This window comes from Saccopteryx leptura, chromosome 3 (genome assembly GCF_036850995.1).
Source record: "Saccopteryx leptura isolate mSacLep1 chromosome 3, mSacLep1_pri_phased_curated, whole genome shotgun sequence".
NCBI lineage: Eukaryota > Metazoa > Chordata > Mammalia > Chiroptera > Emballonuridae > Saccopteryx > Saccopteryx leptura.
Window position 1 is genome coordinate 269,059,519 of NC_089505.1, and position 24,783 is coordinate 269,084,301.

At 46.7% G+C, this 24,783-nt stretch overlaps 1 protein-coding gene across 3 annotated transcripts in view; it reads right to left on the minus strand.

The window, feature by feature from the left end:
* Positions 1-23,524, minus strand: part of STON1 (stonin 1) — a 64,459-nt gene extending 40,935 nt beyond the window's left edge. For all 3 annotated transcript variants that reach the window (XR_010750426.1, XM_066378304.1, XM_066378305.1), the window contains exons 1-2: positions 23,468-23,524; positions 21,932-22,054 (exon numbers count right to left, since the gene is read on the minus strand). The gene's annotated coding sequence lies outside the window, so the exon portion shown is untranslated. The remainder of the gene's footprint in view (positions 1-21,931; positions 22,055-23,467) is intronic.
* Positions 23,525-24,783: the final 1,259 nt, after the last annotated feature.

The window sequence follows — 24,783 nt, forward strand, 5'->3', positions numbered from 1 at the left end:
AGGTTAAGACACACAGAGACATCAGGGAGGCGAAAACACAGAGAAAAGGCCATGTAAGGACAGTGAGAAGGCGCCCATCTGCAAGCCCAACACAGAGGCTTCAGAAGAAACCAGACCAGCCAACACCTTGATCTTGGATTTCTAGCCTCCAGAACTGTGAGAAACACATTTCCGTTGAGTGAGTCAACCAGGCTGGTATTTTGTCACGGCAGCCTGAGCTGGGGTTTCTGTGCATACTCAAGTAATAGATGCAGGGGGAGATCGTCTATAGAGGCTGTGGTCACTATCGAGTCCTGCTGCTAAAGTGCTTAAAACCTGGCAAGGAGAGAACAACAAATGACAGTCAAGTGTGCTGTCTCCTGTGCGAAAGTACACTGGGGGCTCAGAGAGCACAGCCCTGACCCAGGAGCGGGGAGGCTACACGGGGAAGGGACATCTGCGTGGGCAGAGACACGGGCACCAGATGGGGCATTCATGATCACACCCTCGGCTCACGTTTCTGTGCATTTGGGTCTTGTGCCAGTGAACACCCACATAAGGGAATTTCTCCTGGCTTCATGCCTTCCACTAAGAGAACACAAAATCCAGTTACACACGTGCTGATCATTGCCAAGCAGGTCTCCTCTCTGGCTGCCCAAACTAGGCCACAAGCCAGAGACAACCTCAGATCAGGGCTGTATGCATACCCCAGATCAAGTGCATTCTGGTTTATCCATGGCCAGTCCTCGGCTGCTACTGACCACCAAGCTCGCCTGGAAACATCCACATCACTGGGAACACAGAGGCAGGAACCACTTTTAGAAAGAACAAAATCAATAATGGCTTTGCTTCATGGAAATTCCATGAATGTGTATAATCGGTAACAACTTGAACAATTCCAAAAACTATAGAGTTTTAAAATCACTTATAAAGTTTCTATTTACAAACTAAGCATATAACATCAACATTTACTTGGGTTCTTCATCTCAAGCACAGATATCACACACAGGTCACTGCTAGCAAGCTTCCAAGAGTCCTTCATACTCCCAAACTGGAGGATGAATTCTCCTCAAAGGGGTCTGCAGAGAAGAGTGGGCCTGCCTGACGACTTTCCAACTTACACTCTTTAGGACTCCTGCAACCATGCTTCAGGCTGGAAGTTTTCTGCAATGTCACCTTACCCCTTCTCCACTGAAAGAGAGGCTCCATTTCTCTTCCCCTGGAATCTGGGTGGGTCTGTCACTGCTCTGATCGATACACTGTGGCAGAAGTGACACTGACAATTCTGGGCAGAGGCCTCAACTGACCTAGAAGCTGTCATGCCCTGCTCGGCAGAGCCCTGTGCCACCACAGAGGAAACCCAGGCTGGACAGAGAAGCCACACGGAGGAGCCACATCGAGGTACCACAGCCATTGAGCTGTCAGTGATTCCGACGCCAGCCACCATCTGACTACAACTACAGGAGGGACCCTAAGCAAGGCCCACCCAATGGTGGCGAGTCAACCCCCAGAACCAGCAAAAACAATATAAAATTGTGGTTTTAGGCCTCTCCATTGTTTTTGTGTGTGGTCAAGTATACTTAAAGATAAATTTTACCCTTTTAACCTTTTTTAAGTGTACGTTTAAAAACGCGGCATTAAGTGCATTCACATTGTTGTGTGACCATCACCTCCCTCCATCTCCAGAACTTACACATTCTCAGACAGAACCTCCGCCCCCATTAAACACTACCACTCCCTCCCCTCCTCTAAGCCCCTGGCAATGACCATTCTACTTTGTGTTTCGATAAAACTGACTGCTCTAACTACCTCCTATAAGTGGAATCGTTCAATATTTGAACTTTCGTAACTGGCTTATTTCACTTAGGCATTATGTCTCCAAGACTAGTCTATTGAAGCATGTGCCCAAATTTCCTTCCTTTTTAAAGGCTGAAAAATGTTCCATTATGCATGCATACCACTTTCCATTTATTCATTCACCCATCATTGAAAACCCTCTACTTCAGAAGCATTCATTGTTCTATAACAGTAACTAGAGCAGTGGGCAATGCGGCCCCGGGACAGCAGAGCAAGGCTCCCCAGACAGACGCCAGGACCTGGTGAGTCTGGCAGAAATACACAGCACCATGGTACTAACCCCCAGGGTAGGTGACTGGCCAGTGACCAGGTTGCAGTTCCCAACAGCACCTGTCACAGCAGGCTGGGAGTCTCCTGGGGTCTCCATCCTAGGCTGGGAGCAACCCCAGGCCAGGGACTGGCAGGATCTTATTCATGCTTGGGAGCCCTGCCCTGGCACAAGCTCACAGACCCAAAAAATGTTCAGTGAATGAGCGAAAAATACACCTGACACTGACGCCAGGTTCTGACTCATTGCAGTTTCTTAGGGGCTCCCTGCAGGACTGAACTGTGCCGTGGGGCTCACAGAAGAGCAGCTGCTTCTGGCTGGAAAGGGGCAGGGTATTCTTTTCGATTTTTATTCATTGACTGGTTTTAGAGAGAAATGAGAGAAAAGGGAAAGAGAGAGAGACATCGGTTTTGTTGTTTCACTTATTTATGCATTCTTGGTTGATTCTTCTATGTGCCCTGAGCGAGGGTTGAACCCACAACCTTGAGATATCAGGTTGATGCTCTAACCCAGTGTTTCTCAACCACTGGTCTGTGAAAGAGTTAACCACCCTGATGTTGTATGAAGATTATAGAGCCAATGATCTTAGTCGAATTCACTTATGCTCAGAGAGATTTCTGCCTTAGTGGTCCCAAAAATAATTCTATTTTCACCGGTCCCCAAGTATAAAAAGGTGAAAACCACTGCTCTTACCAACTGAGCTACCTGGCCAAGGCAGCAGTAGGATATCCTGACAGGAAAAAAATTCATGGCTAGGCCCAGACTTCCTAGGGAGCTCAGAATCTCCATCACAGCACTCACCTACCCCAACTGAGGCAGCCCAGCACGAGCCTCATGTAGAGGTGAGGACATCCCATTAGGAAGGGTGTGCCAGGCATCAGGCTGCCAACAGATGAGGCCTCTCAGGGATCAGCCTTCCTCAGCTTGTGAGCCCAACTGCCCAGATTAAGCCTTATGTGCCTATTATAGGGGGAGAGGCCGGGCTTAGAGGGGCTTGAGCCTCTGTCATGTAGTGTAAGTACAGGCTGTGCGACATAAGAAAGGGAACTTGAGCTGTGAGGGAGTCACATATAGGAGCCTGGGAGCTTTGGGACAGCAACCTTCCCTCACTGCAGGAGGACCCAGGTTGGGTGCCTTCTCGCTCATAACCACTTGACCAAGGAAACCCAACCCATTCTTCCTACTGTTCCACTTCACTTGGCCACGCAACTGGAGTGCCCAACACAGGGTGGATGCACCAGAGCATGGACATGAATTCCAAATCTAGGAAGAGTTGTCGTTCCTGATTGACTTAATGAGTGAATACCAAGAACACATATGCCCACTTGGGGGGTTACCAAAAAGAGCTCAAGCTGTGTTTCAACTCTGCATTTAGGTTTTCCATCCAATAAAGATAAAGTGAAGCCTTAAGTCATAACTCCAAAAGAGTACTCCTCTGTTTTTCTTCAAAGCATATACCCTCATAGGAACTGCTTACCATATGGGAAGTAGCTAGAAGCACAATTAAAAGAGCTCAAAAAACATAGATTTTGGACTTGGCTCAGCTTCTAAATAACTGTGGGACTTGGAGCAAACCAGTTACCCTCTTTGGGCCTCAGTTTCCCAGTCCATAAACAGAGGAAAATACTTTGTATTCCCACTGGCTATGCACAGTAGCAAGCATAAATATGTGAGATGATGCAGAAATATATAGATACACATACATACATACATGAGATCCTCATAAAAGAACTATAAATATGTAAGAGGTTTACTTAGGTTCACTAGTGCTTGCTGTTATTTGCTGAATAAATGGACGAGTAGCCCAAAATTATATCAAGACTCACATTATAACAAGTGTCCCTCTCTATACTTCAAAACGCCCCGGCTAGTGTATCTAGCAGATCTCAGAGGGCCACTTCTGTCCTCAGGCCACTGAAACCAGCTCACCCATGTCTTAACCAACTCACCAAGCCTGCACACTTCCTCCAGTCTGGCCTTATATTCTCCCAACCTGCTGGAGCTGGCCTGACTTCCAGGGTCAGAACCTGCCCAGCACCTAGCCCAGCTCCTACCTTCAAACACGGCATGAAACCGCTTCTTGGGCCAAAGGCCAAGCCCACAACCCTCGGTCTCCATTTCCTTTGACACCAGAGGGACACAACTCATTCCCTTTCCCCAGTGTCCCTAAAGCACGAGCCAAACGGAAGATTTGGGAACCAGGAGCTGGCATGTCTGCTGAGGACCTCTTCCACCCATGACCTTCACCTGCAAAATGAGGCTCACGTGGGCTATTCCACCTCAAAGGGCTCTGGGGAACATCATAAAAAGTGATGGACTCAACAGTTTCTTTAAAAATTAGGAAGCACTCCATAAATTCCTTTGCTCTCATCACTCTTGTTAGTTTATTTTACTTCAGTGTGATCTCAGACTCTGATCCCTAGAGGCCTGGATTGGCCCCCCCCCCGGGTAAATTCGGTAGAATGAGCACACACTCGGAAAAGAGCTTCCTGATCCCTGTGACTCCAGTGTTCCTGAGCAAATGCCCGTGATCTCTAGGACGGGGGCTGGGAGGGGAATCAGGAAACCTCGGCTCTGCCAGTAAATCAGGCGCATCACAACCTCTGGGCATTTTTCTTCATGCACACAATGGAGCTGACAAGCCAGCATTCCTATTCACCGAGAGACCAGGAAGGCAAAGAATTTAAAAAGAAAAACATTGAAAAAGAGAAAGTAGAAGTGTAGTATTTATTCAGTGAGCAAAGAGAGCTGAAGAGAAGAAATGAAAAAGAAAAATGAAAGGGTAAAAGAAAGAAAAGAGAAAGCATTTGGGGTGACAGGTGAGGTTCTTGAGAAGGCAAGGGTGGAATGCCATGAAAGTTCCCAGTGCAGAAAATGTCCCCCAAATCTGAGAGTCCCTGTCTAGATTAGAAGATTTACTGCAAAGGCATCAGAAGTTCAACTCCAGTGAAGCAAAGTGGGTAAGAGGAAATCAAGTTCGTCCATCACCTGCAGCGCCCAGAATGCCTGCCTGAGAAACCAGACTCACTGCTGTTTGCTTTTACCGCTCAGCTCAGAGCAAGCCAGATGAGTAATTAATAGGTCTACTATCAGATCTGTAAAAACTGTGGACTATCCCCCAGAGAGGCCCTGGCCAGGACACATCCTGGCCCATAAAGTCCAATTCAGGGTGCTCCGTTGTTTTTTTTTTCTAGTCCCTTTAGGTATAAAGTTAGATTATTTATTTGAGATTTTTCTTGCTTATTGAGGTAGACCTGGAAAGCTGTGAATATCCCTTTCGAGGCTGCTTTCACTGTGTCCCATAGATTTGGGGGGTTCGTGTTTTTATTTTCATTTGTCTCAAGATATCTTTTGGTCACTTCTTTTTTTTATATTTATTTATTTAATTGTGTTTACATAGATTCTAGGGTCACCCTGAATGCATCCCCTCTCCCCCCTATTCCCCTCAACATCTCCCTTGCCCTCCTCCCTACAGCACCTTCCCTCCTTCCCTTCAGGTTTATCCCATCCTATCATCCCCTTTCCCTCTGTCCTCTTTTCCTCTGGTCCCTTTGATCCCTCCTCTGTCTCCATTCCGTTCCTCAGTTCTCATTGTTCCTTGGATTCCTCAAATGAGTGAGGTCATATGATATTTTTCTTTCTGACCTGTGGTGGCACAGTGGATAAAGCATCAACCTTGAAACAGGGTGCTCCATTTTAAGGGAAACATCCAAAGGCAAAGAGTTTCCAAAGTGTAGAAACTCCATTTCTTTAACATGACCCTTTCTCCTTTCTGTCCTCTACTCTCTTCCTTAATCACTAAGTCCTTAGGACATCAGATGCTGATCAGCATCTGTAATGCTGGTGGTTGAAGCCAGGCAGGTTCGCATTGAATTTGGACATTCCCATTGAATAGATTCTCGCAATGGCGGACAAGCAAACAGGCAGGGGAAACCTCTTCTCAGGCCCCTCACAGTGCCAGGCAGGCAATCTACAATCCGCCATCATCCCTGAGCACAAGTACCCATAGTCTTACCTAGACTATCCACACGTGGCACTGCCACGCACTGCGTCAAGCAAAGTGCTTGCAGCTGGTAAACCAGCGAGCAACCCTAACACAGCTGTTTTTCCCACAGCATCACACCCTCTTAAGAACAGTCTCATGTCTGTTCACCAAAGAAATTGAGTTGGTCAACCTAAAGATACCAACTTGATTTCAGTTGTATTTCAGCCCCAGGCCCATGAAAATGTGCCACATCCTCATGAAACAGAATAATGCCATAATGCCTAGCTTGACATCAGAATCTGATACAATGATCAATTACTCCCCTCCCTGGCCCTAATCAATTAGTAAACTGCTTTAACAACCACGGTTAATGATTCCACCCCTGCCATATAACCCATCCCCTGGAAGACATCGGGGAGCCAGGTCTTTGAGCACTAGTTTACCTGAGACTCCAGGCTTGGTGCCATTTCTTCAACTAATAAACCTCCACTTCCTTTGCTGCAAACTCTGTTTGCATTTGGTTAGACTTCGATGCATGCACATGAACAAACCCCTTGAGAGCGGCGCAGAAGGCTGGTCACCAGACGGCAGGGCATGCAGAGGAAGGGCCCTGAAATCTGAGTGTTTCCCAAACCAAATTTGGGGAAGACCTGAGAAGCAAAGGCTCTCCTAGAATCAGAGGAAAACCTGAACTATCATCTCATCCAACCTTCCCAATTGAGGAATTCTGATATCTCTCTGCTGAGGAATTATCCAGGTGCTGCATAAACATTTCAAGTAGTGGAGACCTCATTACTTTATAAGCAAGTTCATCTTATTATCATTTTGGACAGGATTAAATAAACTCTTCTCCCTCCAATTAACCCCAAATTAACTTTCCCTGGCTGCTTCCATCAATGCTCTGTGTGGACACAGACTAAGTCTAAACACCTTTGCAACTTTCCGTCCTTGACAACTGAAGCTGGTTTTGGTGACTTGCTCTGGGTCTTCCCAGACCCTCCTGGGAAGGGAACGCATTTTCAGCAAACCCCTGACAGCACACTGTCCAGCTCTCTCCTGTGCTCCTTTCCTGGGTATCTCTGGCCAGCACTGACCTCAGACTGACATGGGCCACTGACTGCTGCTCCTGCCTGTCTGTGTTTGCTTTCCAACTAGGTCTGGCCTCTTGCCACAGTTTGGGAAAACTCTGGTCCATCTGTAGGTCTCAGCTTTGCTGCTCTGCCCAGTGCTGGAGGGCTTGTCCTGAACATGCTCCATGATGAGCTGTAAAATGAGTCCCACATTCATGAAACTTAATGGACAACAGCTGGTCATTTGACTTTAGGCCTTCTAATAAAAAGGGAATCTAGAATATTCAATAGGTATTAAATACCTTTTCTAACATCTCATATAACAGATGAGAAAAGAGAGGTCCAAAGAGATAAAATGATTCACTCAGGGAAAGAGAGTCAAGAAGAAGAATATGAACTCTAACCTTTGATTTTCGAGTCCACATTCTTTCTAAGGTAGTTAAGAGGAAGCAGGGCTACACTGTGCCTCTCAAGACATTTTGGAGTAAATTTTCCAGTTTGTTTTTATGTGAACTTATTTATTTATTTCTTTATTTTGTATTTTTCTGAAGTTAGAAGCAGGGAGGCAAGTCAGACTCCTGCATGTGCCCGACCAGGATCCACCAGTATGCCCACTAGGGGGCGATGCTCTGCCCATCTGGAGCGTTGCTCCAGGGAGGACGGAGCCATTCCAGCGCCTCAGGTGGAGGCCATGGAGCCATCCTCAGTGCCCGGGCCAACTTTGTTCCAATGGATCCTTGGCTGCAGGAGGAGGAGAGAGAGAGTGGAGAGGGGGAAGCAGATGGGTGCTTCTCCTGTGTGCCCTGACCGGGAATTGAACCCAGGAATTCCACACACCGGGGGACCCTCTACCGCTGAGCCAACCAGCCAGGACCTTGAACTTATTCTTTCTTTGACTCAACATGCACTAAGCACCTACTAGGTACTTTATAAATACTCTAAGACTTAAAGAAGCTTCCCACAGGGATCTATCTTAGTTGGTATGAGCACACAGCATGTGTGTATATGTATGTGTGTGTGCGTGTTAATTCTTTCATGCATGCCAACATTCACCTGACAATGATCACCCTTAACACTATGCTACACACTGGTGTAAGTGAAAAACAGGCACAATCCACTACCCCAGGACCTCTCTATCTAGCAGGGACAATTCTCAAATGTTATGTTAATGTGATAAAGCGAAATGCAGGGTCCTGCAGCACTTCATTAAGCCAGGTACTTAATTAAGACAGGTGGTAGCGATGGTGGCAGTGTCCACACGGTGGCAAGAAACAAAGCTGCTGGTTCTAGTGGTGTTCTAGAAACTACCTGAGGAAGAGCAGTCTTCCAGATCAGGGGTCCCCAAACTTTTTACACAGGGGGCCAGCTCACTGTCCTCAGACCATTGGAGGGCCGCCACATCCAGTGTTCTTCTCACTGACCACCAATGAAAGAGGTGCCCCTTCCAGAAGTGTGGCTGGGGCCGCATGTGGGCCATAGTTTGGGGACACCTGTTCCAGATGGAATCTTTTTTTTTTTTTTTTTTTTCATTTTTCTGAAGCTGGAAACAGGGAGAGACAGTCAGACAGACTCCCGCATGCGCCCGACCGGGATCCACCCGGCACGTCCACCATGGGGCGACACTCTGCCCACCAGGGGGCGATGCTCTGCCCATCCTGGGCATCGCCATGTTGCAACCAGAGCCACTCTAGCGCCTGAGGCAGAGGCCACAGAGCCATCCCCAGCGCCCGGGGCCATCTTTGCTCCAATGGAGCCTTGGCTGCGGGAGGGGAAGAGAGAGACAGAGAGGAAAGCATGGCGGAGGGGTGGAGAAGCAAATGGGCGCTTCTCCTGTGTGCCCTGGCCGGGAATCGAACCTGGGTCCTCCGCACGCTAGGCCGACGCTCTACCGCTGAGCCAACCGGCCAGGGCGGAATCTTGAAGGCTAATATGAACTGATCAGCAGAACAGAGTGGAGAGAGGTGTGTGTGCCTGAGGGCAGAAGGGCACAGCTGGCACAGGAGTTAACACGGGTGACACAGTGAAAGAGGCAGGTGAGTGAGGTCCAGAAGCCCTTCTGCATCATGTGAAGAGATCTGATTTTATCCAAAGGCAACAGGACTCAGTGAGAGAGTTCTGCTAGAGAATGAGCAGGATCAGATAAGAACTTTAGAAGGAAAGCTCGGACAGTGGAGGATGAACTGGAAGATGGTGATGCCACAGGCAGGGAAGAAACAAGGGATGAACTTCATAGGTCCTGCCCCCTTTTTGTTTGTTTGTTTCTGGGTTTTGTTTTTATTTTTGTTTTTGAGAGAGAGAGAGAAAGAGAGAAAGAGAGAGAGAGAAGGAGAGAGAAAGAGAGAAAGAGAGAGAGGGACAGACAGAAAGGGAGATGAGAAGCATCAACTGGTAGTTGCAGCACCTTAGGTGTTCATTGATTGTTTTCTCATATGTGCCTTGATGGGGTTGCGAGGGGGGTCTCCAGATGAGTCAGTGACCCCTTGCTCAAGCCAGTAACCTTCAGGCTCAAGCCAGCAACCATGAGCTCAAGCCAGCAACCTTTGGGCTCAAGCCAGCAACCTTTGGGCTCAAGCCAGTGACCACAGGCTCAAGCCAGCAACCTTTAGGCTCAAGCCAGTGACCACAGGGTCATTTCTATGATCCCATGCTAAAGCTGGCGACCCTGTGCTAAAGCTGGTAAGTCTGCGCTCAAGCTAGATGAGCCTTTACTCAAGCCGGAGACCTTGGGGTTTCGAACCTGGGTCCTCAGCATCCCGGGCCAATGCTCTATCCACTGTGCCACTGCCTGACCAGGTCCTAAACACTTAGTTTTAAAATATAAGAAGGAATTGTTTTCTATGCACACCTCTCATGGCATAGGATAATTTCCCCAAAGTTTTGCAGAATGACATCATCTTCATCATTCTCCACAGTGACTTGATGGCACAAGAGCGATGTCAGCTGTGGCACTGTGACCAGTGGTGATGTGTAGGAGCATCAAACAGAGCAGCCGCTCAGTAAGTGGTGCCTGAATGCATGAGCCACATCTACCAAAAGGAGATGAGAGTAGACAAGCCCTAAACAAAGTAAAGTCAGGGTCCCAGAAGCACGGCTATGTCAAGCCCCAGCAAGGCACTAGTCAGAAACAGGACAAACCAAAGTTCCAGGAGGGAAGGGGTTGAAGATGCCAGTTCTCCACAGGAATGAAGGGTTAGAAGCACAGACTAGGAAACCAATAAAGGAGCCAGGACCTGCCTCAGTTTGGGTAGTCCACACAGTGCCCTTGGGAGAACCCAGGAAAGACGCTCCCTGTGGCCAGAGACAACCAGCAGGCCACAGGCGATGGAACTGGCAGCAAGGCTCCCGGCCATGACTGGTCAAACCTGTGAGCACAGTTGGAAGGGCAAGTGCAAGCAGTTAAGGAGGAACAGCTGGTGGGAAAGGGGAGGTGTAGGTGAGGAAGACACAGATCCTGACAAGCAAGGGCTGTTTAAAGCTGAGTAAATCCCATCGCATATGGTACACAGCCACTCCTACTGGACTTTACAGTCAAAAGATGAATGATAAAGAGGATAAAGTCAGAAGCCTAAAATAACCTCCTTCCTTAAGAGGGAGATAGGCTCGTCCATGCAAGTCTGAACCTTCTTAGAACTCAAGGACTCGGACATTACCACCCAGTTTCTAGGACAACCTGATCTTTTCTCCCCCAAGATAACTTTAGTGAACATCAAGAGCACCTGATTGCCAGTGTGCTACTTATAATGACCCCAACTGGGCACCACCCACCGAATTCATGATCGGCAGAGGAACCGGCAATTTTCACAAAATTCGTAAGGTTCCACTTCAAGCCACAAATGGGCAACAGGCCTACAGCTGCATTAGGGGAGGTTCTCGGTTATAAAGACATGAGATTAAAACATTTCTCTATGTGCATATTAACACAAAACTGAGGCCAACAAAAGCAAGGTTGGTAGCATCAATTACCATCATCTAGGCCAGGGGTCCCCAAACTTTTTACACAGGGGGCCAGTTCACTGTCCCTCAGACCGTTGGAGGGCTGGACTATAAAAAAAACTATGAACAAAGCCCTATGCACACTGCACGTATCTTATTTTAAAGTAAAAAAACAAAACGGGAAAAAATACAATATTTAAAATAAAGAACAAGTAAATTTAAATCAACAAACTAACCAGTATTTCAATGGGAACTATGCTCCTCTAACTGACCACCAATGAAAGAGGTGCCCCTTCCGGAAGTGCGGTGGGGAACGGATAAATGGGGCCTCAAGGGGCCGCATGCGGCCCGCGGGCCAGAGTTTGGGGACCTTTGATCTAGGCCCTCCAAATTGACCTTGAATTTGAGTTACCATGAGGTAGGAAAATAAAATGTTCAAAGGGATGAACAGAGGCCAAAGTGTCAGCCCCATCACCAAATTTCTGGGTCATGGCTGTTTTAAATTAGATTCTCAGTGTAATTCCATAAAACTCTTGGCTTAGGTCTCCAATGGAAAAGTTATTCTTATGCTCCGAGCCACAGATATTTATATGGAGGCATTGCCATAATTCCAATTATGTTTTGTTTTCATGATGCTCTTTTCTTCTACTTAAGAACAATAATGGCTACCATTATCATTACTAACAAGACACTAGCAAAATGATCTGGGCCAAATACAGATTCCAGAGGGCCCAGGTAAAATATGATAAAACAGGCAGATTTTAGGTCTTAGGCTTAGGGAATCCTCAAGGAATACCTTCCATTCTTCTACCCACTCAGTTGCCTCCTTTTCGTCAATTCTCTACCCCCACCTACCCCTCAGTCACTTGGGCCTTCATGATCCCTTCTGTCCCAAGAGTGATTCTGTTATTTACTCCTTATATATATTTTTTTATCTTCTTAAAGGAAGATAAAGGGTTTTTGTCTTTTTAAAGGAAGGAGCGCCAATAAATAGAGATATTTCTGATTAAGAGATGCATGGTTCTTGAGTTAACAACACATTCCATAAAGTGTTCTGATCGACAGTCTAGGAAGGCTACTAAGTGGTGGGTTAGATTCAAAACCAAAATGGCAGTCCAAAAGCTTTCAGGAAATTCATCCAGGAGAAATCTAAATTGATTACCAAGAAAACATAAGATATTAGGAGGTGCACCCATGGCATCTTCCTAGAGGTCTCTCGGATCAGACTTTCTGAAGCACAACCCTAGTCTGAACGCAAGAGCAGGGGAGAGGAAATGATGGGAGGAGACTAACATTTGTGAGCATCAACATATGCCAAGCATTCGGTCTGTATTATTTCCTGTTATCTCAATCTTAAAAACAATTTTGGGGGGTAGGTTTTATTATTTTATAGAGAAAGCAACTTAGCCTCAGAGATGTGAAGCAACTGGCCCAAGCTACTGCTATAGCTTGAATGTTTGTGTCCCCCTCAAAACCCATGTTGAAATCCTAACCCCCAAGGGGAGAGCATTAGGAGGTAGGGCCTTGGGGAAGTGATTAGGTCATGAGAGTACAATCCTCAAGAATGGGATTGCTGTAGTGCCCTTATAAAAGGCCACAGAGCGCTAGGTCACCCCTCCCGCTATGTGAGCACACAGGGAGAAGGTGGCTGTCTGCCCCCAAGAGGAGAATCTTCACCGGAACCATGCTAGCACCCTCATCCTGGACTTCCAGTCTCCAGAACTGTGAAAAACCTATTTCTGTTGTTTATAAGCTTCCCAGCCTGTGGTACTTTTTCTTACAGCAGCTTGAACACACCAAGATAGCCACACATCTAGTTTGTGGCAAAGCTTGGATTCTAACCTGGATCTGCCTGACCCCAAAGTCCCTTTCTTTTCTGTTATCACATAAGGCTGATGTAAGGGCCAGAGAAGAAGGCCAAGGACGGTTGCTGGTTTGGTTTCCTAAAAAGAACAGGGTTCGTCGGGAAGGTGTGGGAAAGATACGTTTGTGTCGATTTCTCTATATATGATAAAGATGCTTTGCTGACATCAATCAGCATTCCCAGATATGCTGTCAGCCACAAGTAAAGAATCAGTTATTGAATATAAACCACTCTGCACTGATAAGAGACACGTGTAAACATGCACATAAGCAGAGAGAGAACATCATCTCCATGACCAACAGGATCAGGAACCTCTCAACAGAGGCTCTTCTTTTCCACATGAAGATGAGTTAGGATACTGGCTGGTCATGAGAAGGTTTTCATCTGCTAGAGACACTCAAAAGGACAGCAGTTGGGGACTGAAGCAGTGTGTTTGGGAAGTTCAGAACTCTTCTGGTCTGAGTACAGAAATCCAAATTCATCAAAAATCATTAATGAAACTGAATTTTTTTTTTTTTGTATTTTTCTGAAGTTGGAAACGGGGAGGCAGTCAGACAAACTCCCGCATGCGCCTGACTGGGATCCACCCAGCTCTGCCCATCTGGGGCGTCGCTCTGTTGCAACCAGAGCCATTCTAGCACCTGAGGCAGAGGCCACAGAGCCATCCTCAGCGCCCGGGCAAACTTTGCTCCAATGGAGCCTTGGCTGCAGGAGGGGAAGAGAGAGACAGAGAGGAAGGAGAGGGGGAGGGGTGGAGAAGCAGATGGGCGCTTCTCCTGTGTGCCCTGGCCGGGAATCAAACCCAGGACTCCTGTACACCAGCCCGACACTCTACCACTGAGCCAACCGGCCAGGACCAAAACTGAATTTTTAAAACCTGACACACATTATAAGCAGTTCAGATGATTTTATAATACATTGTACCAAATGTTAAACGAACAGATGGTCTTTATCTCTTAAAAACTATTTCAAAAATATATACATAAAAGCTACCCAACTTCTTTAACAAGGCTCATATAAACTCAACACCAAATAATATAAGAATAATATTTTTAAAGAGAAAATTATAGACCAATTGTTTCACTTAGGAGCATTTGCAAAACTCCTAAATAAAGTACTAGCAAATTATATCCCACAAAATAAAAGAACATATCTGTATCTATATATATATGCAAGTATGTCTCAACATAATATACTCATTATTTATATTTTAATATTAAGAAAGAAAAATATGGCCCTGGCCAGCTAGCTCAGTGGTAGAGCACTGGCTCGGTGTGTGGAAGTCCCGGGTTTGATTCCCAGCCAGGACACACAGGCCAAGCCTCCACTGGAGCAAAGTTGGCCCGGGCGCTGAGGAGGGCTCCATGGCCTCTGCCTCAGGTGCTAGAATGGCTCTGTTTGCATTGGAGCAATGCCAGATGGGAAAGCATCGTCCCCTGGTGGGCATGCCAGGTGGATCCTGGTCGGGCGTATGCAGGAGTCTGTCTCTCTGTCTCCCTGCTTCTCACTTCAGAAAAAGACAAAAAAAATTTTTTAAAAAAATAAAAAGAATAAGAAAGAAAAATATATGATCATCTCATAATTTACATAAAAACATTAAGGCATTACATAAAAGCAACACTCAGTCATGATAAAATGTTTAAGTTGTTAATATTAATATGGGAAAGTACTTAATTTTTAAAAAAATTTTCTACTGATTTGAAGGGGGGTTGGGGAGGGATAGAGAGAGACAGAGAAGCATCAGGTTGTTGCTTCACTTAGTTTTTCTATTTAGTTGTATACTCATTGTTTCTCATACATGCCCTAACCTGGAATCGAATCCTATGTAGTCCAGGTCAACACTTTATGCACTGAGCCACTGGCCAGGGCCAAAAGTCCCTAATTTAATAAGAATATATACCAAAACCTTAAGCAAACTTCACCTTAACTGAGAAACTTTATGAGTACTCATTAATGACAGTAAGAAGATAAGGATATCCACTGCTCTTATTGAACATTGTACCAGAGGATCTATCCAATGCAATAACAAGAAAAATATGGGTCAAAAGGAACAGAAAAAAAAAGCATATTATTGTTTTGTGATTGTTTGCCTAGAAAATAATATCTGCCTGACCTGTAGTGGCGCAGTGGGATAAAGCGTTAACCTGGAACACTGAGGTTGCCGGTTCGAAACCTTGGGCTTGCCTGGTCAAGGCACATATGGGAGTTGATGCTTCCTGCTCCTCCCCCTTCTCTTTCTCTCTCTCTCTCTCTCTCTCTCTCTCTCTCCCCTCTCTCTAAAAATCAATAAATAAAATATTTAAAAAAAAAAAAAAGAAAATAATATCTATATATAGATTCTTTTCTTTTTTTTTTTTTTTTTGTATTTTTCTGAAGCTGGAAATGGGGAGAGACAGTCAGACAGACTCCCGCATGCGCCTGACCGGGATCCACCTGGCATGCCCACCAGGGGGCGACGCTCTGTCCACCAGGGGGCGATGCTCTGCCCCTCCGGGGCGTCACTCTGCCGCGACCAGAGCCACTCTAGCGCCTGGGGCAGAGGCCAAGGAGCCATCCCCAGAGCCCGGGCCATCTTTGCTCCAATGGAGCCTCGCTGCAGGAGGGGAAGAGAGAGACAGAGAGGAAGGAGAGGGGGAGGGGTGGAGAAGCAGATGGGCGCTTCTCCTGTGTGCCCTGGCCGGGAATTGAACCCGGGACTTCTGCACGCCAGGCCGACGCTCTACCACTGAGCCAACTGGCCAGGGCGTCTTTTCTTTTTTTTTTAGTGAGAGACAGATAGACAGAAGGAAGGGAATGATGAAAAGCATCAATTCTTTGTTGCGGCACCTTAGTTGTACATTGATTGCTTTCTCATATGTGCCTTGACCAGGGGGGCTCCAGCAGAGCAAGTGTCCCCTTGCTCAAGCCAGTGACCTTGAGCTTCAAGCCAGTGACCTTTAGGCTAAAGTCAGTGACCATGGGTTCATGTCTATGACCCTGCACTCAAGCGGGTGACCTTGGGGTTTCGAACCTGGGTCCTCAGCATCCCAGGCTGACACTCTATCCACTGCACCACCACCTGGTCAGGCTACGTATAGATTCTTAGATCTAGTAAGAGAAGTCAGCTGGAACACTGGGTAAAAGATCAAAATTCAAAAATAAGAAATGTCTCTATGGGTCAGTAAATAACCAATCTGAAAGTACAATAAGAAAAAAAGATATCATGTAAAATATCAATGAAACCTATACGTAATAAATACAGCAAAAAGTTGTGTCAATCATTTATAGGGAAAATCACCAGTCATTTTCCTGAATGAAAGACCCAATATTGTAAACGTGTCAGTTATCCTGGAATACAAATTGAATGCAATTTTAAAATAAAACTCTCAACAGGATTTTGTGTGTGTGTGTGTGTGTGTGTGTGTGTACGCGCACATGTGCACTAGACCAACTAACATTTAGATGGACTAGTAAAAACCAAGAAAGTCAAAAAATTCTGAAAAGATATAAAAGCAATTATAATAGCTAATAATTATCGTTGCTTCCTTAAATAGTAGGTACTATTCTAACATTCTGTACATTATCTCTTCACAATTATCCTTGAAGTGGATGCCATGATCTATTTTATAGACCGAGAGAATAAGAGAAATTAGGTAACCTGCCCAAAGTTACTTGATACTTAGGAGTAGCAACAGACGCAGGACATTAAGGGTGTAATATCTTTCAAGTATGGGGAGAAAATAACTGTGAGTCCACAATTCTACATTCAGTCAAACTCTCATTTGTAAGAGCAAAACAGAGCCATTTTCAGGGAAAACAAATACTTTAAAGTTTACCAAAGGATTTTTATGGAAGAACTTCTAAATTTCTGTTGACATGAAGAAAAATGAACTCAGAAGAAGTGGGGTGTCAGAAGTTGCAGTCTCCCAAACACACTAAATAAAACGAAAACAACGTAAAGTAGGTGAGAAGACTGGGGCTCAAGGAGAAGTATAGGTAGAAATAAAAGGTGTATAACGTTATTAGTTATCAAAAAATAGAGGCCTTGGCCCTGGCCGGTTGGCTCAGCGGTAGAGCGTCGGCCTGGCGTGCGGGGGACCCGGGTTCGATTCCCGGCCAGGGCACATAGGAGAAGCGCCCATTTGCTTCTCCACCCCCCCCCTTCATCTCTGTCTCTCTCTTCCCCTCCCGCAGCCAAGGCTCCATTGGAGCAAAGATGGCCCGGGCGCTGGGGATGGCTCCTTGGCTTGGCCTCTGCCCCAGGCACTAGAGTGGCTCTGGTCTCAGCAGAGCCACGCCCCAGAGGGGCAGAGCATCGCCCCCTGGTGGGCAGAGCATCGCCCCTGGTGGGCGTGCCGGGTGTATCCCGGTCGGGTGCATGCGGGAGTCTGTCTGACTGTCTCTCCCAGTTTCCAGCTTCAGAAAAATACAAAAAAAAAAAAAAAAATAGAGGCCTTAAAGTCCTGTGCCTATGCTAGATGTGGGCCACTAAGTTGGCTCTGTGCTTTGGCTTTAAGCCGAACAAAAAATGGAAAATGTCAACTAATGGGTCCACAGCATCCACAATACAAAACAAACAAGTTGCTCACAATAACTTTTCTTGGCACTAGGACCTGAAATACACTTCTCATACAGTTAAATGTCTATAAGATTTGGGACACTGGTCCGAGTATAGTAATTTGGGAAAGAAGTTCTTGACTCTTAAACAGTTCTTTTCAACAAGGAGATGATTTAGATGCATCAGCAGTCCAGAATCTCTTCCTTGTAGAATAGATAAAGCTTCCTTCTGAAAGCATATTATTGGAATAAGCAGGCGTTTTAGAAAAGCCCATCCTTCTGGGGTATTAGGTGTATTTCTAGAAGACGATGGATAAGGTGACCTCTGAGGGCACATGGTGGCAAAGGATGGGGGCATTTTTCACACTGCATCACTCACACTGAATACCTGAATACTTCTACTTCCACTAAAGCAGTTCATCTTGCCAATACATGGGACCACCTACATAGCCACTCTTCTAAACAATAATTTATTATTGTATTTTCACTGTAATAAGCATCATGAAGCAATTAGTTTTCCCCTTTCTCCTTGTTCCATAGTAAACCCTAGACCAGGGATCCCCAAACTTTTTACACAGGGGGCCAGTTCACTGTCCCTCAGACCATTGGAGGGCCGACTATAAAAAAAACTATGAACAAATCCCTATGCACACTGCACATATCTTATCTTAAAGTAAAAAAAAACAAAACGGGAACAAATACAATATTTAAAATAAAGAACAAGTAAATTTAAATCAACAAACTGACCAGTATTTAAATGGGAACTATGCTCCTCTCACTGACCACCAATGAAAGAGGTGCCCCTTCCAGAAGTGCGGCAGGGGCCGGATAAATGGCCTCAGGGGGCCGCATGTGGCCCGCGGGCCGTAGTTTGAGGACCCCTGCCCTAGATCTTCCTACCTTAAACATTCCATATAACATGCAGGTAAGTGGGAGCCTGGGAGTTTTGCCTCAGTCTTCCTGCCCATCACACTCCCCTGACAATGCCAAGAACAAGGTAAGCCCATACTGGCAGATCTCTAAAGACATAATTTGCCTGATTTACTTAAAAATCCTGTGTTCTACCAGGATTGCTGCAGAATCCCATGGAATTCCTGGAACTCCAGTCTGGCTGGGAAGCCTCCAAGGAATGCTGAACAATTTTCGGTACAGCCGGCTCTCAAGGGAAGGTGAACTACCTCTGGCTAAGACTGGAGTAATTCCCAAGGCCTTCCAAAGAGAAGTAACAGTGGAAGAAAAGGAAAAAGAAAAAGAGAAGTGACAGTGGAAGACGGAGAGATAAGTCTTCCAAGCATTTTACAATTAATCAAAATAACGGTTATTAAAGCACAAAATACTCTCTTTCCACCTGACCAGGCAGTGTGCAGTGGATAGACCGTCAGACTGGAATGCAGAGGACCCAGGTTTGAGACCTCAAGGTCGCTGGCTTGAGCACGGGCTCACCAGCCTGAGCATGGGGTCACTGGCTTGAAGCCCAAGGTCACTGGCTTAACCAAGGGGTTCAACTCTGCTGGAGCCCCCGGTCAAGGCACATATGAGAAAGCAATTAATAAACAACTAAGGTGCTACAATGAAAAACTGATGCTTCTCATCTTTCTTCCTTTCTGTCTGTCTGTCCCTATCTCTCCCTCTCTCTATCTGTCTCTGTCACACACACAAGAATAGTACTCTCGTTCCATTTTGTATCTTCTTCTTTATCATTAAAATAATAATAATAGGCCCTGGCCAGTTGGCTCAGTGGTAGAGCGTCGGCCGGGCGTGCAGGAGTCCCGGGTTCGATTCCCGGCCAGGGCACACAGGAGAAGTGCCCATCTGCTTCTCCACCCCTACCCCTCTCCTTCCTCTCTGTCTCTCTCTTTCCCTCCCGCAGCCGAGGCTCCATTGGAGCAAAGCTGGCCCGGGTGCTGGGGATGGTTCCTTGGCCTCTGCCCCAGGCGCTAGAGTGGCTCTGGTTGCGGCAGAGCGACGCCCCGGAGGGGCAGAGCATCGCCCCCTGGTGGGCGTGCCGGTGGATCCCGGTCAGGCGCATGCGGGTGTCTGTCTGACTGTCTCTCCCCGTTTCCAGCTTCAGAAAAATAAAAAATTAAAAAAAAAAATAATAATAATAATACATGTGCAGGGAGATTGTAGAGAGTAGGACTGAGATGCACAGACTTTGGCCACTGACCTGAATTCAACTTGCACACAGTGGTTATGCGACCTTGGCAAGTTACCCCTCTGATTCTAGTTGTTGAATCTTATATGAGAATAGTAATAGTGGTACACAACTCAAGAGTTTTTAAATAAAATACCACATGTATGTACTTTATAGTCAATGGATTTTAGCTATTACTATTGTAAAAAAAAAAATTGAGAAATGTAGGCAAGCACAAAGAAAATCGAAAGACCTATAATCCCACCATCCATTTTGATGCATATAATTCCAATATTTTTCTATGTATTTTTAAAGAGTGAGATTACAGTGCTTTCTACTTCATAACCTGCCCTTAACATTTAACACCACACCCTAAGCACGTCCTGTGGAATTCAGTATTCTTGTACAATATGATTTTAAAAGGCCATACCTTTCCCTTTAGGTTATTTTAATGGCTCCTGCCCTCCTTTCTCTCTGTAGGCCCCACGCTTCATGTATTTACAACTCCCTTAACCCATTCAGGTGATCACTGGCTGCTTTCCATTTGGCTTATTGGGATGCAGCCTTCATCGCACCACCCGAAACAACTGCTCCTTAGGTAAGGGAAAGACACATTGCTAGCAGTCATTATACCCCCAGCATCAGAGCAGCCTATATGGAGCAGCACAGCAAACCCTGGGGATGGATGGCAAACCACCCAGTTTAACACGATTTCATGAAGTGTTGGTGCAAAAGCTAAACAAGGCAGCCCTGGCCAACTAGCTCAGTTGGTTGGCATCATCTTGAAGCATAAAGGTTGCCAGTTCGATCCCCAGTCAGGGCACATCCAGGAGATCACTGTTCCTGTCTCTCCCTCTCTACCTTCCTCTCTCTCTAAAATCAATTGAACATTCGGGGCAACACTAAAATCTATGTAAACACAATAAGTTAAAATCAATAATAAATAAATAAAAATCAATAATAAATAAATAAATAAAATCAATTAAAAAAAGCTGAACAAGGCAGAAAGCGAGTTCTCCCCAAAGAGTATAAGGTTGATTTCCAGAGCATTACACACAATATTAAAAATCCTGAGGAAGAGACTGAAGATTTTTATCTGAGTGCATTGTCTTTCTAATCAATAGGGCCAAACAAGTCCAAACCTTAAGTGCTTTCTTTTTGAATAAAAGTCACAACACTTCCTTATGGCTACACTTTGAGACCACAGTAAAACTTCACTAATTCATACAAATGGGGAACGGTAAAGAATTACATCTTTTTTATTTATTTATTTTTTTATTTTTTTTCTGAAGCTGGAAACAGGGAGAGACAGTCAGACAGACTCCCGCATGCACCCCACCGGGATCCACCCCGCACGCCCACCAGGGGTGACGCTCTGCCATGCTCTGCCCCTCTGGGGCGTTGCTCTGTTGCGACCAGAGCCACTCTAGCGCCTGGGGGAGAGGCCAAGGAGCCATCCCCAGCGCCCGGGCCAGCTTTGCTCCAATGGAGCCTCGGCTGCAGGAGGGGAAGAGAGAGACAGAGAGGAAGGAGAAGGGGAGGGGTGGAGAAGCAGATGGGCGCTTCTCCTATGTGCCCTGGCCAGGAATCGAACCCGGGACCTCTGCACGCCAGGCCGATGCTCTACCACTGAGCCAACCGGCCACGGCCGAATCACATCTTTTTTAAAATAAAGGAATTTGCCCTGGCCAGACAGCTTAGCTGGTTAGAGCAGTGGTTCACAACCCCCAGGCCACAGACTGGTACCGGTCTGCAGAGAAAGAATAAATAACTTACATTATTTCCGTTTTATTTACATTTAAGTCTGAACGATGTTTTATTTTTTAAAAATGACCAGATTCCCTGTTATATCCATCTAAGACTCACTATTGACGCTTGTCTCCATCACGTGATACATTTATCCGTCCCACCCTAAAGGCCGGTCCGTGAAAATATTTTCTCACATTAAACCAGTCCGTGGCCCAAAAAAGGTTGGGGACCACTGGGTTAGAGCATCATCCCGAAGCACAGAAGTTGCAGGTTCAATCCCTGTCCAGGTTACATACAGGAACACAACGATGTTCCAGTCTATCTCTGTCTCTTTCTCACTAAAATCAATCAATCAATCAATCAATAAAATAAAGAAGCTATTTCCAATGAAATTCACTTTTTAAAAAAATATTTATTTCCAAATAGTTTAATACCTTGACTTGTTTTGACAGGTATTTCAGAACCTGATATAGAAGTGGGAATAGCTCAAGTTCTTCAGAAGTGCGTTGTCCCTAAAGACAATAATAAGTTCAACACCCTCTAGGATCGTACTCACAGTTTACTCCTTAGGAAAGCTTTTCCTTCCTGGGTCAAATGGAAGCAAACCCCAGATCTAGCTGCCCCCTGCTGCTCCAGTTCTGAGTGGGCAGAGGCTTGCAATTTCAACCCAAATCAATCCCTAAAAAGAAAAAAAGAAAAAGAAAAATAACTCCAGACTCCAGACTTGATCTGTCCAGACCCATCTGAAAATTAACAAGCTCCTTCTAAGCACCCAGAGAACTAGGCCTGTCATGGAAACACTGATTCAACCTTAATGAGAACCGACATAAAACCACACAAAACATTCTTCCACCCAATCAGAGTCAAGTTGAAGCAACAGCCTCAGGAGTAAAAGAAGTGAGCCTATATTTTCTTTGTGGTCCTGCTCATTTTAGCCGGCCCCACTGCCTTGATTTCACAACTCCTGTTTATGAAAGAGTGAGAGTGGGGGAGTTGGGAGAGAGAAGGAGAGCTAGCAGGAGGGGAGAAACGCAGAGGGAATATGCCAAGATGAGGAATGCCAACAAACACTGCGGTTTCTGTCAGGCAAATTAAAACTTCTAGCCTCAAGGAGGCCATAATGGTCTGTTCGGGGTAGTCAGAGAACAAGCTATAATACTGAATTCACAACTCCCGCTAACACGGTTAAATGTGGAATGAAGTCTTCATTTTGAAAAAAAACATCTCTGCACAGCAAGCATTCTTTTTATCTTCTTTTTCTTTATATTTCCCTGGGTTCTTTCTCTTTTTTTTCCCCAGAGTTAGAATGGTTAATGATATGAAGTATCATTATTACTGGAAAAAAGCAGAGTTGAAGAGGTTTTTAAAAAGATGCCCAATTAACAAATAGTAAAACCCTAAGAAGGAATTCCTAAGAAAGAATATACAGTGTTTAATTTCCCCTTGGATCCACACGGTATATAGTTTGTGGGTCTAAGGGGCCCAACACCAAACACACTGACGGTCATTCCTGCAGGAAATGTCTGGCCAAGTGTGGAGGGCACTGTGGCTGTAGCCCCTTGGCCTGGGTCGTCGTCTTCTGGGGCTGCAGAGGACACCGGGCTGGAGACACCGGTTGTGGCCGCAGCCTGGGGGACAGGAGGGGTGGGGTAGCAGCAGCACGAATTGCGGGAGCCAGGGAAAAGGAAGGGGAGAGTCCTGGAGTCCCCAGAGAGGATACAGGACGGAGGCCGGTGGCCGGTGTCACGAAGGCCGGACCGCGCGGGAGGGTTCGCACAAGCACCCGGCCCCTCCCTTAGAACCGAGTCTGGTCTTTTCTTCGCTCTTCTAGTTTTCTTTCTCTTGAGGGCCGGACCTAGGTCGCAGGAGCCCGAGCCGAGGTGCGGAGGGGAAGCCCCGTCGGGGCCACCCCGCCGGCCCCGGGCAGCTCCGGGGCCGCGACGGCGGTGCGCAGCGACCGGGCACAGCGCGCCCCGCCAGCCCGGAGATGCCCGCCTCCCAGGGCGCCCGCGCTCCCCGCCGCAAACTTTCCCCCACCCCGGAGAGGGGGCTCCCTCAGCCTCCCCGTCTGTCCCCTCTGCTGGTCACTCACGGACAGCGCCGCTGGGGCTCCAACTCCGGCCACCGCCATCCACAGCGGAGGGGGGTGGGAGGAAGAGGGAGAGGCGGAGGGTAAGGAGGAGGGGGAGGTCCTGGAGCCTACCGCAGGGGAGGGCGGCCGCTCCTCGGAGACGCTCCTGTCCTCCCCTCCCCCACTGCCCCGTCCTCGGCCAGATCCCCACTTCTCTCCTCACTCCCTTCCTGCTCTGGATACCACCACGTTTTTCTGGTGTCTGATTCTCCATTCTCTTTCTTCCCTTGAGTCTCCAGCCCCCAGGGTGGAGCAAAAATGAGGGGTGGTGATGGGGAGCCAGGGCAATATATGTTATATGCCCCCTTGAAACAGATGGCCTGGACCCTTGGTAGGTCTGAAGCCAATCTGCATTCCCTATGGCCTTGTCATCATCTCTGCGGGATGAGATAATGGGGGGCCGGGGGAGGGGAGAGAGCTTTGTGGTCGTGCTTCCCATTGCTTCATTAAGATTTTTTGTTTGGTTGGTTTTGTCTTGGGATTAGGAGAACTAAAGAATTGTTTTTAGAGCTCTGAGTGCTTCTTTTTCCTTCTGAAGTGGGATCAGCCCAGGTAGTAGGGTAAGATGAACTATAACGATGAAAGCTCACCTTCCTGAGTGAATCAACAGTCGAGGAGGACACTGGACCGCTTGGTGAAGAAGGGCCGCGCTGTGTGGATGGACTGAGGTGTGCCTCTGAGCGGTGCTGCCCGGAGAGTGCAGAAGAGGAGACGGGGAGTCATCCTCTGAGAGGTTTGAGGGTGGCCCTTAGTCCCACTTCACCTGCAGGCAGGTGAGACTGTGCAAGTCACTTGGCATCTAAGCCTCTTCCGAAACTGGGGCTCCTCACTGGTAGTGAATCAGAATGAAGAGATATACCTGTGCCTTTTACCCCGAAAGGTCCCCCAACCCCAGTAAGGGAAGCTTGAACTGGGTTTGAACAGACTTGAAAGAAAAGAGGGCATTCTGGGGCCTGGGTCATGGGTGCTTTGGAGGCTGGCAAGACTAGAAGCCTTAGAGGAGGTGGGAAATGTTTGGACGGGAATGTGGAACAGGACATGAAACAGAGACAAAGAGGAAATCCATGAAAGTTTTTTTTTTATGATTTTTTTTTCAGAGACAGAGAGACAGTCAGAGAGAGGGATAGACAGGGACAGACAGATAAAAACAGAGAGATGAGAAGCATCAATCATCAGTTTTTCGTTGCGCGTTGCAACACCTTAGTTGTTCATTGATTGCTTTCTCATGTGCCTTGATGGCGGGCCTTCAGCAGACTAAGTAACCCCTTGCTCGAGCG